This window comes from Zingiber officinale, chromosome 3A (assembly GCF_018446385.1).
Source record: "Zingiber officinale cultivar Zhangliang chromosome 3A, Zo_v1.1, whole genome shotgun sequence".
NCBI classification, from domain to species: Eukaryota; Viridiplantae; Streptophyta; class Magnoliopsida; order Zingiberales; family Zingiberaceae; genus Zingiber; species Zingiber officinale.
In genome coordinates this window covers 49,319,250-49,332,779 of record NC_055990.1, presented here as the reverse complement: position 1 = coordinate 49,332,779, position 13,530 = coordinate 49,319,250, and positions in this window count along the sequence as shown.

Sequence of the window (13,530 nt, the reverse complement as noted above, 5' to 3'; positions counted from 1 at the left end):
AAGTACTTCAATGCAACTATGCCTGACTAAAGAATGTTCCGTTGTGATTTATGTGGTGGAAGGCATTGTCTCTTCTGGGACCACAAGATCCGGATCGAATTAAACTATCATCAACTTACTCGTACCAAATCATATTATTCAATTAAGAAAAATCTCTTAAAAGAAAGGACAAAAAAATCTTGGAAATTCTAAAACTGATTCATAACACGTTTGAAAATATATAAACAACATGACGTAGCATGTGAACGAGCAATCCATCGTGGAAGACAGACTCACAAAACGGCATTACGGCAGTTGTTTAGTTGTCGACTAAAAGTAAGCTCATAAGTATTGAACTAAACTCCACAGCGTATTGAGTTGAATCGAGGAGATGATACAGTGATTCCCTTTGTGTTTTTTTGCTCTTTTGTTGGTTGTGGCCGTGAGGCCGTGCTTTAGCTTTGCATCTGCTTTATTTATCCCTTGTTTGCCTGTGTGGCTGCCGTTGGCTTCTTTCAACACCTTGCTTTTAGTTATCTTGGTGCAGGATGGTGCTGCGAAATGGTAGCGCCTTTCTTTATTCCCTGCTTTGGGATTGACTTGAATTTGTGCTTTTAATTTGATGGTATATCACCAGGAATTTTGCAAGGATGAATATGTTGCTTCGTTTCTTTTGCTTGGTATGGCTGTATATGTGCAGTACATGATGACCAGAAGCAAAAATATTAGGACGGACAATAGTAAATGCCTCATCCTTCATCTTCTTTGTATTTGTGTTCTTACTAAAAAAAAACTCTTGTCTACTGAGGAGAGTGATCCACGTAAGTTAATCAAAATATATCGACGGGGCGATTTCCTCATGTATACCATACTAACTCCAGTAAGCTCTGTATAGCTCGGTACCACAAGGATACGGCCGGTGTTTGGCGGGTGAAGATTCCGCGTCGCTTTTGAAAAAATCGATATTCGGTGGTTGGGTCACTGAAATCTCAAACGCCAAACTATGCCCACCCTCTTTCACCACCTTGAGATATTTAGCTTACCGGGGCCCGAAACACCGACATCTGCGGAGTGGTGTGAATGGGTTGACGAATTTTTACAAAGTACTTGTGGACTTGTTGTTATTGCTCAGGTGGTGCCTAGTATACGATACTATACAGAGTTGGATCTTAGCCAAGAAAGACGAACGTAGGAGTTTTGCTATACTTTATATTAATTAGTTTGGAGCCGTTCCGGCTCAAAGGCATATGCCAATTACAGAAGGAAAAAAAAAGCTAATTTTTTTTTATCACTTAATACTATCATCTTCCACGGATCTTATCTTCCAATAATCTGGGCCGTCTCGATAGTTGCTGAAGCCCAGGCGGAAAAAATATATATATTTAATATTTTTTAAAATATTAATATTAGTTTTTAAAATAAATTTTTTAATTAAATTTAATTTTTAACGTTCAAAATTACTAATTAAATTTTTATATTTAAGTTTTAATAATAAATCTTTTTCAATTGATAAAATTATTTAATTTTTATTGAAATGTTGGAAACGGAAATGAAGAAGACTCAAATGTGTGTGTGGGAGTTTATTCTCACACATTATTGTTAGAAATGTGAATAAAAGCAATGAAGGGGAAAGGAAGAAGATTTCATTATGTGTGAGAGTTTATTTATATATTGGGAGTTTCATAATATTATAGTTGATTTATAATATATCACAAATATTGAAGTTGTTCGTGGCAAAAGATAATAACGCTCATCTTATGCAACCTAGTGTCACTGGCTCTCGGTTACATACAGACAAGTAAATAACGAGGAGTTTCACCCAACAATAGTAGCACATGAAAGGGGTGGCGTAATCCATGAGGCTTTCATATCCTCTGAGAAACAAGCATTGAAATTGTGAACATATGTACGGAGAAAGTCTCTCTCTCACGTGCACTTGTGCAATACGACACCAAATTAATAATTAAATAATAAGGTTATTTGAGGAAATAATCCTATTGAAATTTCTATAAATTTTTAGAAATTTTCTAGGAATTTTTCGGAACTCGTATGACGTATTTATAGGGGATGCGATCATGGGTCCGAGAAAAAACCTGTTTGGAATACCCAAATATGGGAGTTGATTAATTTGATTAACGTATAGTTGCATTAATCAAAACCTAAGTTATAAATATTAAAGTCTAAACCCTCACCTCCTAATTCCCAACTCCTTCTCCCCTCACCCCTCTCGCGCCGACTCCTCCTCGAGCCCTCTCGCGACGCCGCCTCCTTCACCAAGCCTCTTCTCCCCAAGCCGTTGTCGGTTCTCTTCTCCGTTGAGCCACACCCGCCGAGTTCCCACACCTGAGCCAACCTTTCTCCCTCACTTGAGCACCACACACAGCTGCCGGCCTCTCCACACGCGAGCGTCGCAGCCGGCGATCTTCCTCCTCTTCTCCCTCAAGGCACGGCCATGACTCCCTTTCCCTCAAGCGAGAACTAGATCCGCGACCCTTCCCTCTCCTCCCATCTCTCTCAGATCAGCCCAAACAAAGCCCTACCACCAACTAGGGTTGTAAATAAGCCGAGCCGAGCCGAGCTTTGGGGTGTTCAAGCTTGTTTGATAAGATAACCAAGCTGAGCCGAGCCGAGCTTAAAATGAACCAAGCTTTTGAAATGAGTGTTCAAGCTTGGCTTGGTTTATTTTTTATTAGCTTGAGCTTGTTTGAAGCTTGGCTTGAGCTTGGTTCGTTTAGATGTTATCAAGCTCTCAATTCAAGCTTGGCTTGAGCTTGATTCGAGCTTGGCTTGAGCTTGGTTCGAGTTTGGTTTATTTAGATGTTATCAAGCTCTCAATTCAAGGTTGTTTGATTGTTTGAAAGTTTTAGTTGTTTGATTGGATATTGAGCTTGATAATTTAAATTTATTTATTTATTTTATTATTTATTTAGCATATTGAAAAGAGTTTTATTAATGAATATGGTTCATGAACATTGTTCATAAAAGTTGTTCACGAACATTGTTCATAAACGTTGTTCACGAACATTGTTCATGAACGTTGTTCACGAACGTTAACGAGCTGAACACATATGTGTTCAACCTTGTTTGTTTAATTAATCTTATGTATATTAAACGAACATAAACAAACTCTTACCAAGTCAAACACCAAGCTTGTTCACGAACGCTTGGTTCATTTACAGCCCTACCGCCAACACAACTGTGCCCTAACTGACCAGTAGGTATGGGTTTCGGAAAAAGGAATAGGAGTAGGCATATACACGGTTTTCTTTGATGAAGTTATAGTTCTTTATGAAGTTTCATGTTAGTTTTCAGTTTCGGATTTGGGAATGTCGCGATTATTTCTTTTCCAATGTTGTTTCATTCTTCTGTAGTGAATTTTAATTGCTAGAACATATTTGAGAGCTTGTAATTGGTTGTGGGATTTCTAAATAGATTTTTGGTGTTTAAGGATGGTTTTGCAGTGTGTTACACCTCTTGGGTTAGCTGTGGTAGTTCCGGATAGAATCGAGGGGCTTAGACGGGCTATTCATTAAGCATTGCTATCTTGTGTTGGCTTCAGTTTTTTGGGACAGATTTTGGTGGATTTTGAATCTGTTCGGAGATGGTTTTTGCCTTTTCATGTTAGTTCAATGTCCTAGACACATTTGGAGCGGTTTCAATGACTTTTCATTGTGCTTTTATTTCTTGTGTTGGTAGTGAAATTTTCGGACATATTCGAAGGGTTTAAAGATGCCTTTTCGTTGTGCTTTTGCTTTAGAGATTATGAGATCTTGATTGGATTTCGGGGCTTTGTGTAGTTTTCTCTCGATGCAGTTGATTCTTTGAATAGAACTGGGGTGTTTGGGTTTGGTCGTTTTGTGCATCTATTTCAAGATAGGCTGATGGTTTTGAGGGTTGTTCTAGGAGTGGATTATATATGGTTTAAGAGTTGGTATTAGCTATTTGCTCATGTGAAGATAGCTAATTTGTGTGCATCGGTGCAGGACGTTAATTGAGACGGTTGACGTGACGGGACGTGATTTGGTGCAGAATATATATTAGAGGCGGGTACTTCTTGTTTTGTTTCTTTTAGTACTTTGACCTTGGTGCAAGAACTATTTTTGAATAATAACTGCTTTACCTTGACTCCACTCTTATTTTCCTGTGCTTGATACTTCCACACGATCTTGGAAAAACTTGTTTCCATATCTATATAGTCTCTCGTTGTTGTTCATGATAGGTAGCAGATACTAGATACCATGGTTGTATATTTTGATTGTTGTTTATTTATGTACCATATTGAGCATGCTGCTTCATGTAGCATACCTAATTTTTGCTTATATTGGTATGATGATTATTGTTTATTTATGTACCGTATTGAGCATGTTGGCTTCATGCAGCATACCTAATTTCTGCTTATATTTGTATGATGACTGTTGTATTTGATGCATCATATCATAACATGCATGTCAACGACAAATTCTCCCTTGCGGTCGAGAGAGTCGTTGACCAGGGTCGCATCCTCGGCCACTCGAGAGAGTGGTAGCTGGAGTTGATGTCGCTTGTCCTGTCATGCTTCCACTAGGTCACTCATAGGTAGTGATAGCTGGAGTTGCGAGCAGCAGGGACCCCCGTCGCAGATATAGCTAGTTAGCTACTATTCAACTGTCCCCTCAACCACTCATGAGAGTGGTAGCTAGAGTGGTGTACAGTCTGTCACTAACCCGACCTTTCGACCATACAAAGGTCATGGTGTAGAATGGTGGGCGGGAGTGACCATCCGTGCATACGCTATTATTATACTTGTTTTGGCTGCTGCTGTTTACATATGTTTTTATTGCTTACTTGTGCTGCTATGGTACGCTTATGCTGCCATCACTTACTGCTGTTGTTCACTTCTACTGATATGCTTGCTTATGTTGAGATATGCTCTCATTATAGGTGTTTAAACATTGGTTTATTTATTGAAAATATTTATATACCTTACATGTTACCTCTGTAGCTATGAGCAGTACTGTAGCAAATTAGTACTACTTCTGACCTTTTATTATTTGCCTAGGATATGGTTTCAGGTATGGGTATTTATTATGATTTTATTTTAGTATCTGCTACTTCCCTTATGAGACTGTATTCCTTTTGACAGTTTCTATTTATATGTTATGTTCATGCACTATCTTTCCTTATCCGCTGAGTTCTAATACTCACCACCTCGCAAACTGGTTTTCTTCCGCCAAGTAATAGGTAGATAAGTCATGGATGCTTGGAGAGTCCCGGCTGCTAGTCCCACGTCACACTCGAGGATAGTCTTCTTTTTGGTTTTGTTACTATTTGGGTGTTATGTTGATTTTGTGTATTTTGTTTTCCAATAAGTCGATGTGGATTTTGGAGTCTAGTCTGGTGGTTGCAGGTATTTTAGTTAGTGACTTTGTTGGTCTTACATTCGTATTATTTTATGATTTTTCACTGCATTTACTTTCAGCCGTGTGGGCTGTTATTATACTGTGTGGTTGTGTGTTTACTTTTAGTCGTGTGGGCTTATTATACTGCGTGGTTGTGCTTGTTACAGCCGTGTGGGCTGATGAAAATGTTATATGTTATTTGTGTATGTATTTTGCTTCATATTGTCACCAATACAGGGGAGATGTTGTCGAAATTTTGTCGGTAGGGACTCCTCTAGAGGCGTGACAATTAGTGGTATCAGAGTTAGGTTTCGTGATCTGGATTTTCGAGTTGATCTGATACCAATTTTTAGTTTCAGAGCATGGTTAGAGTCAAATGCTAGGTTTTGTGTTTTTGGGATTTCGATCCTGTTTTGATTTATGATTTTTCGAGTTAATCTGATATAATTTTTGGTATCAGAGCAGGTTTGTGATGCTTGTTTTTCGTATTTTGGATTTTCGAATTAATCTAATACCAATTTTTGGTATCAGAGCAAGGTATATGATACTCGCTTTTCATTTTGGATTCTTTGAGTTAATCTGATATCAATTTTTGGTATCAGAGCGTGATTTTACGATGCCTATGTCGGTGTTTCAGTTTTCCTTTCGTAATTTGATTCCTCGATGTAACTTTCGAGTTTTGGGACCAGGCAGCAGCAGAACTTCGCCAAGCTTTAGGAGGTATGTTTGTGTACTATTATCATACATTTTATTGGTACTAGACTAGTTGTTGATACCATATGTATTTGTTTAGTTATTTGTACCAGGTGTACTTAATTAATTGTTTATACCATATGTGACGTGTTGGGTCAGCTATTGCTTGGGTCCATCAAACCTTAGTAGAGATCACTGATTACAGTCTCGCAAAATTTCCCTACCATACTACCTGTGTTACTAGTTCTCCTATTACGAGTTGAGTAGCGGATAGTATTTTCTAAATATCATGTTGGCGTAGTAGATGTTTCGTTGGTCCTTACTGAAGTGGAAGCTTCATGTTTTTTTTTTCCATACTCTTTGGTGAGCTGGATATTCCCCTACATCAGCCCCATTTGGATTAGATCTCTCGTGGTTCCTCATTTGTGAAGCCTATCCCCATTGAAGAATTTTTAGAATTTAGACAGGTGGTCTGTGGCATTCCAATTGACCCAATCCCTAGTGGGTCGATTTAGTGATGATCCTTGCTCAACCTCTTGTCCAATTGCTCAAACAGGGGCATCCTTTCTCACTGCATTGTGGATGATGTCTACTCTTGACTTGTTTAGTCATCCCACATGGTCATTTGGGTCAAGGTTTTATCATGCTAGTTTTGCATGCAAGTTTAATACACTGGTTCTTTGGTGGAAACATGCTCCATTACTAGGCTTCTTATGTTTAATACTGGATTCCTCCATTGAGCTGCAATTAATAGGTTGATCTTCATCTTTTTCCCATTATTTTTGTGTCTATTAATTAAACAAGTATGTCTCACAAATGAGGTTATCTTGGTTAGCAATCTTGGATCCGGATTTATGGAGTTTTCTCATATTTAATTTATGATCTATAGCTGCAGCATAGGTTGGCCGTTAATGATGTGCCTACGTGTCCTTCTAAAAAATTAGAACAAAACTAGGACTTAAGTATCTGTTAATAGTTTAAATAAATCCCAATAAGACATGCATAGGCAGCCAATATGAAAGCATCAAGATCGGTTTTGGTTTATTGGAATACTGATTTGAAGATTTTTTTTTTCTTTGTTTAGTGAATGTGTATGTTCAATTTTGCGTCTACTAGTCTATAAGACATCTTAGGCGCTTGCAAATAAAGAAAAACCTACTTTCGAAAGTGGATCGATCATGATCTTATAGTTTATCCGGGAAATATATGTACGTATCATGACCTAAGATGTTCGTTCAGTTAAAACAGTATGAGGGTCATTGAGAATCCAGTATCCTGACACAGGATGGGTCAACAAGTGAAGGCAAAACATCTGAGTCGAGTAGCAAAAGTATAGTGGACCTATAACCCACAAAGTCATATTACGGTTGGAGATTTGTTATGATACTTGGATGAAGTGGTATATATGAGTATGTTGCTTGGTGGTTACCTTTGGATGAGGATCCCTGAGTTGAGAAGTAAATTTGGGGACCAAATTTTTGTTAGTGGGGGAGAATGTAAAATACGACACCCGATTAATAATTAAATAATAAGGTTATTTGAGGAAATAATCTTATTAGAATTTTTAGAAATTTTCTAGGAATTTTTTGGAATTGATATGACGTATTTAGAGGGGATGCGTTCATGGGCCCGAGAAAAAGCCTGTTTGGAATATCCAAAGGTGGGAGTTGATTAATTTGATTAACGTATAGTTGCATTAATTAAAACCTAAGTTATAAATATTAAAGCCTAAACCCTCACGTCCTAATTCCCGATTCCTTCTCCCCTCACCCCTCTCGCGCCGACTCCTCCCCGAGCCCTCTCAAGATGCCGCCTCCTTCACCGAGCCTCTTCTCCCCAAGCCGTTGCTGATTCTCTTCTCCGTCGAGCCACAGCCGCTGAGTTCCCACACCTGAGCCGGCCTTTCTCCCTTGCTTGAGCACCACACACAGCCACTGGCCTCTCCTCACGCGAGCGCCGTAGCCGACGATCTTCCTCCTCTTCTCCCTCAAGCCACGGCCGCGGCTCCCTTTCCCTCAGGCAAGCACCAGATCCGTGACCCTTCCCTCTCCTCCCATCTCTCTCGGATCAGTCCAAACAGAGCCCTACCGCTAACACAGCTGCGCCCTAACTGACCAGTAGGTATGGGTTTCGAAAAAAGGAATAGGAGTAGGCATATACACGGTTTTCTTTGATGAAGTTCTAGTTCTTTATGAAATTTCGTGTTGGTTTTCAGTTTCGGATTTGGGAAGGTCGCGATTATTTCTTTTCCAATGTTATTTCATTCTTCTGTAGTGAATTTTAATTGCTAGAACAGATTTGAGAGCTTGTAATTAGTTGTGGGATTTCTTAATAGATTTTTGGTGTTTAAGGATGGTTTTGCAGTGTGTTACACCTCTTGGGTTAGCTGTGGTAGTTCCGGATAGAATCGAGGGGCTTAAACGGGCTATTCATTGAGCATTGCTATCTTGTGTTGTCTTCAGTTTTTTAGGATAGATTTTGGTGGATTTTGAATCCGTTCGGAGATGGTTTTTGCCTTTTCATGTTAGTTCAATGTCCTAGACACATTTGGAGTGGTTACAATGACTTTTCATTGTGCTTTTATTTCTTGTGTTGGTAGTGGAATTTTCGGACATATTCGAAGGGTTTAAAGATGACTTTTCGTTGTGCATTTGCTTTAGAGATTATGAGATCTTGATTGGATTTCGGGGCTTTGTGTAGTTTTCTCTCGATGCAGCTGATTCTTTGAATAGAATCGGGGTGTTTGGGTTTGGTCGTTTTGTGCATCTATTTCGAGATAGGCTGATGATTTTGAGGGTTGTTCTAGGAGTGGGTTATATAAAGTTTGAGAGTTGGTATTAGCTATTTGATTCATGTGAAGATAGCTAATTTGTGTGCATCGGTGCAGGACGTTGATTGAGATGGTTGACGTGACGGGACGTGATTTGGTCCAGAATACATATTAGAGGCGGGTACTTCTTGCTTTGTTTCTTTTAGTACTTTGACCTTGGTACATGAACTATTTTTGGATAAGAACTGCTTTACCTTGACTCCACTCTTATTTTCTTACGCTATATACTTCCACGCGATCTTGGAGAAACTCGTTTCCATATCTATACAGTCTCTCATTATTGTTCATGATAGGTAGCAGATACTAGATACCTGTTGGTTGCTACTCGGAAAACTTAGAGGTTCCACTGTACAAAAATTTTGTACAAAGGTCTGAACCTTTTCCTAGCTACCATGTGTTCTTTTAAATTAAATTTTGGATCGCCTGCGGAACTTAACACGTTTGATCCAAAACTTAATCTATTTGTTCTTTTAGGTTTTGACTTGGATCTCCTGCGGAACTTAACATGTTTGATCCAAATCACCTAAGTTATTAATTCCATTAAATATTAATTTCCAAAATTTGTTCCCAGTACTGACGTGGCGAGGCACATGACCTTCTTGGATATGGGAGCAACCACCACCGACTAGACAAAACCTTTTAAGGAAAGCTAATATTTAATTTCCTAAAATAACTTTAGGTCAACCGAAAAGAACAATCAAATCACAAGGAAAAGAAAAACAAAAGAACACTATAACGAAAACAAATTCGAAACACTAGAATCATATGCCTCTTGTATTTAGTATTATTTCCAAAAATAACTAGTATGATGCGGAAAGAAAAATTACTAGTTATACCTTTTAGAAAGACCTCTTGATCTTCTACCGTATTTCTCTTCTAACCTCGGACGTTGTGTGGGCAACGATCTTCCGAGATGAGAACCACCTAGGCACCTTCTTTCTTCTTCCTTCAAGTTTCGGCCAAGCACAAGAACTTCCAAAGGATGAAGAATTTTCCACCAACCAAGCTCCAAGGGATGCATGCTTTCTCTCCTTCTTCTCCTTCCTTGATTCGGCCACATCCTCCAAGCTCCAAGAGATGATAGATTTCGGCCACAACAAGAGGAGAGAAGAGAAAGGGAAGGGCTGGCCACCACACCAAGGAAAAGAGGGAGAAAATAGAATAGAGTCCTTAGCCTTGAAGCCTCCTCTACCCCCTCTTTTATAATCCTTGGTCTTGGCAAATAAGGAAAATTTAATAAAAACTTCCTTAATTCTTTTGCCATTGAAAAGGAAAATTTGTTTAATTAAAATAATTTTCACTTTTCAAATTACAATGGCCGGCCACAACAAATAAAATCTCCAAGCAAATAAAATTTTAAACACCAATTAAAACTTCCTTATTTGCTTTCGGAAATTTATAAAAATTTCTCTAATAATTTTTATCCATTGGTTTATAAAAAGGAAATTTAATAAATTAAAATCTTTCTTTTAAACATGTGAATAAAAAGAAAGTTATCTCTATAAATTAAAATCTCTTTTAATCTACAAATAAGGAAAGATATCAAATCTTTTCTTAATCTTTTGTAGAAGAGAATATTTAATTTTAAACTCTCTTTTAAATCATGAACATGATTAAAAAGGAAAGTTTTCTTAAAATTGAAAATCCTCCTTTAATCAACAAATAAGGAAAGATTTCAAATTTTAAACTCTCTTTTAAACATGTAGATGATTTACAAATAAGGAAAGTTTTTACCAAAAATTAAAACCATCCTTTTAAACTACAAATAAGGAAAGAGATTAATCTCTTCTCTTAATCTTTTGTAGAAAGCTATAAAAGGAAATTTTTAATTTTTAAACTCTCTTTTAAAATCATGATATCCACATAAGAAATAATTTTAATAAAAATCCTTTTTAATATTCTAGTGGTCGGCCACCTAAGCTTGGGACCCAAGCTTTGGCCGGCCACCTACATGGCTCGTCCACTTGGTCTTGGCCGGCCCTAGCTTGGGTTCCAAGCTAGCTTGGCCGGCCCCATTGGATGGGTAAGAAGATGGGTATGTGGTGGGTATAAATCTCTATATACAAGAGGCTACGATAGGGACCGAGAGGAGGAATTGGTTTTGGTCTCCCGATGAAATTAAGCATCCCGTGTTCGCCCCGAACACACAACTTAATTTTATCAATAATAATTCATTCCACTAAAAAACTATCATTGAACTATCGCACCAATCCCAAATTACATTTTGGGCTCCTTATTATGAGTGTGTCAGTCTCCATGTGTTTAAGATAACAAATGCCCACTAATTAAATAAGTTACTGACAACTCACTTAATTAATATCTAGCTCCAAGAGTAGTACCACTCAACTTCATCGTCATGTCGGACTAAGTCCACCTGCAGGGTTTAACATGACAATCTTTATGAGTTCCTCTTGGGGACATTCTCAGCCTAGATTACTAGGACACAGTTTCCTTTTATAATCAACAACACACACTATAAATGATATCATTTCCCAACTTATCGGGCTTATTGATTTATCGAACTAAATCTCACCCATTGATAAATTAAAGAAATAAATATCAAATATATGTGCTTGTTATTATATTAGGATTAAGAGCACACACTTCCATAATAACTGAGGTCTTTGTTTCTTTATAAAGTCAGTATAAAAGAAACGACCTCTAATGGTCCTACTCAATACACTCTTAGTGTACTAGTGTAATTATATAGTTAAGATAAACTAACACCTAATTATACTATGACTTTCCAATGGTTTGTTCCTTTCTATCATGGTCGTGAGCTACTGTTTATAATTTATAAGATACTGATAACATGATCTTCTATGTGTGACACCACACATCATGTTATCTACAATATAAATTAATTGAACAACTACATTTATCACAAATGTAGACATTTGACCAACGTGATTCTTATTTCTAGATAAATGTTTTATACCAAAACCTAGGCTTTTAGTATACATCCTAACAATCTCCCACTTATACTAAAAGACTAAGCTGCCATATCTGCTGCCATACATCTGATTCCCATGCCTTTCAAAAAGCTCTTGCCTTAAGGACCTTAGGTTATCATCTGATGCAATCTAGGCGGTAACAACTTCTCCTCGTTTATACGATTTCTCGTATTGGGTGGTACTTACGCTCTATTGTGTTTACTTGCCTTATAGACTTATGGTTTCTTCGAGTTTGCTACTGTACCAACATTATTACAATAAATTGTAATAATCTTTGGACAAACCAGAAATCATATCTAAGTCTATCTTGAGGTTATTGAGTCATTCAGCTTTTATGGCTACCTCAGAGGCTTGCCATATACTAAGCTTCTATGGTGGAGTCCAGAAAAACACCTATGCTTATCACTCCTCCGTAGTTATGACTTTACCTCCTAAAGTAAACACAAAACCCCGAGGTTGACTTATTATTGTCCCTATCCGATTGGAAGTCAAAATCCATGCAACCCACAGGGACCAAATTAACTACCTTGTAAGCTAGCATATAATCTATAGTGCCTCTAAGGTACTTTAATATATGCTTTACTGCAGTCCAATGTCCTTGTCTAGGGTTACTTTGATATCTACTAACTATGCCCTTGGCAAAACAGATTTCTGATCTCGTGCATAGCATACATTAGGTTGTCTAACTGCCGAAACATAAAGAACTGCCTACATATCCTCAATCTCCTTTGATGTCATCGGAGACATCTCTTTAGATAAAGACACTCCATGCTTAAAAGGTAAGAAACCTTTCTAGGAGTTTTGCATGCTAAAAACGAGCAAGGATTTTTCCGATGTATTAAGCTTGGGATAAGTAATATATATATATATATATATATATATATATATATATATATATATATATATATATATATATATATATATATATATATATATATATATATATATATATATATATATATATATATATATATATATATATATATATATATATATATATATTTCTTACGATCCCTTATTACTTTGATTTCAAAAATATATACATTCTCCCAAGTCCTTTATATCAAATTATTTGGACAGCCATACCCTTACTTCTGACAACATTTTGATATTGTTTCCAACTACCAAAAATGTTATCTACATATAGTACAAGAAACACCACCACGTTTCCATCACACCTTTTGTATACACAAGACTTATCCGTTTACTCAATAAATCCATAGGTCTAGATTACTTTGATAAACTGGATGTTCCAAGACCTTGAAGCTTTGCCTCAGTCCGTAGACTGATTGAGCTTGCATACAAGATGCTCTTAGCCCTTTACAATGAACCCTTCTGGTTGCTTTATATGAATGCTTTCTTCAAGACTTTCATTAAGGAATGCTATCTTGACATCCACTTGCCAAATAGATAAAAGAATCCGGATAGAATTAATCATGGCTACCAATGAAAAAGTTTCCTTTTTCATCTAGCCTTGCTTTTGAAAGTTTCTACCTTCCTGTCTATCCCTCTTTTCCTATTATAGACCTTTTTACACCCAAAGGCTTTTACACCATTTGGTGGTTCTACAAGCTTCCAGATTTTATTAGAATACATATATTCTAATTCTGTTATTCATTACTCTTTGCCAAGATGTTGCATCTTTATCTTGGAATGTTTCGTCATATGTCCGGAGATCAAGTTCATGTCCTCCTGG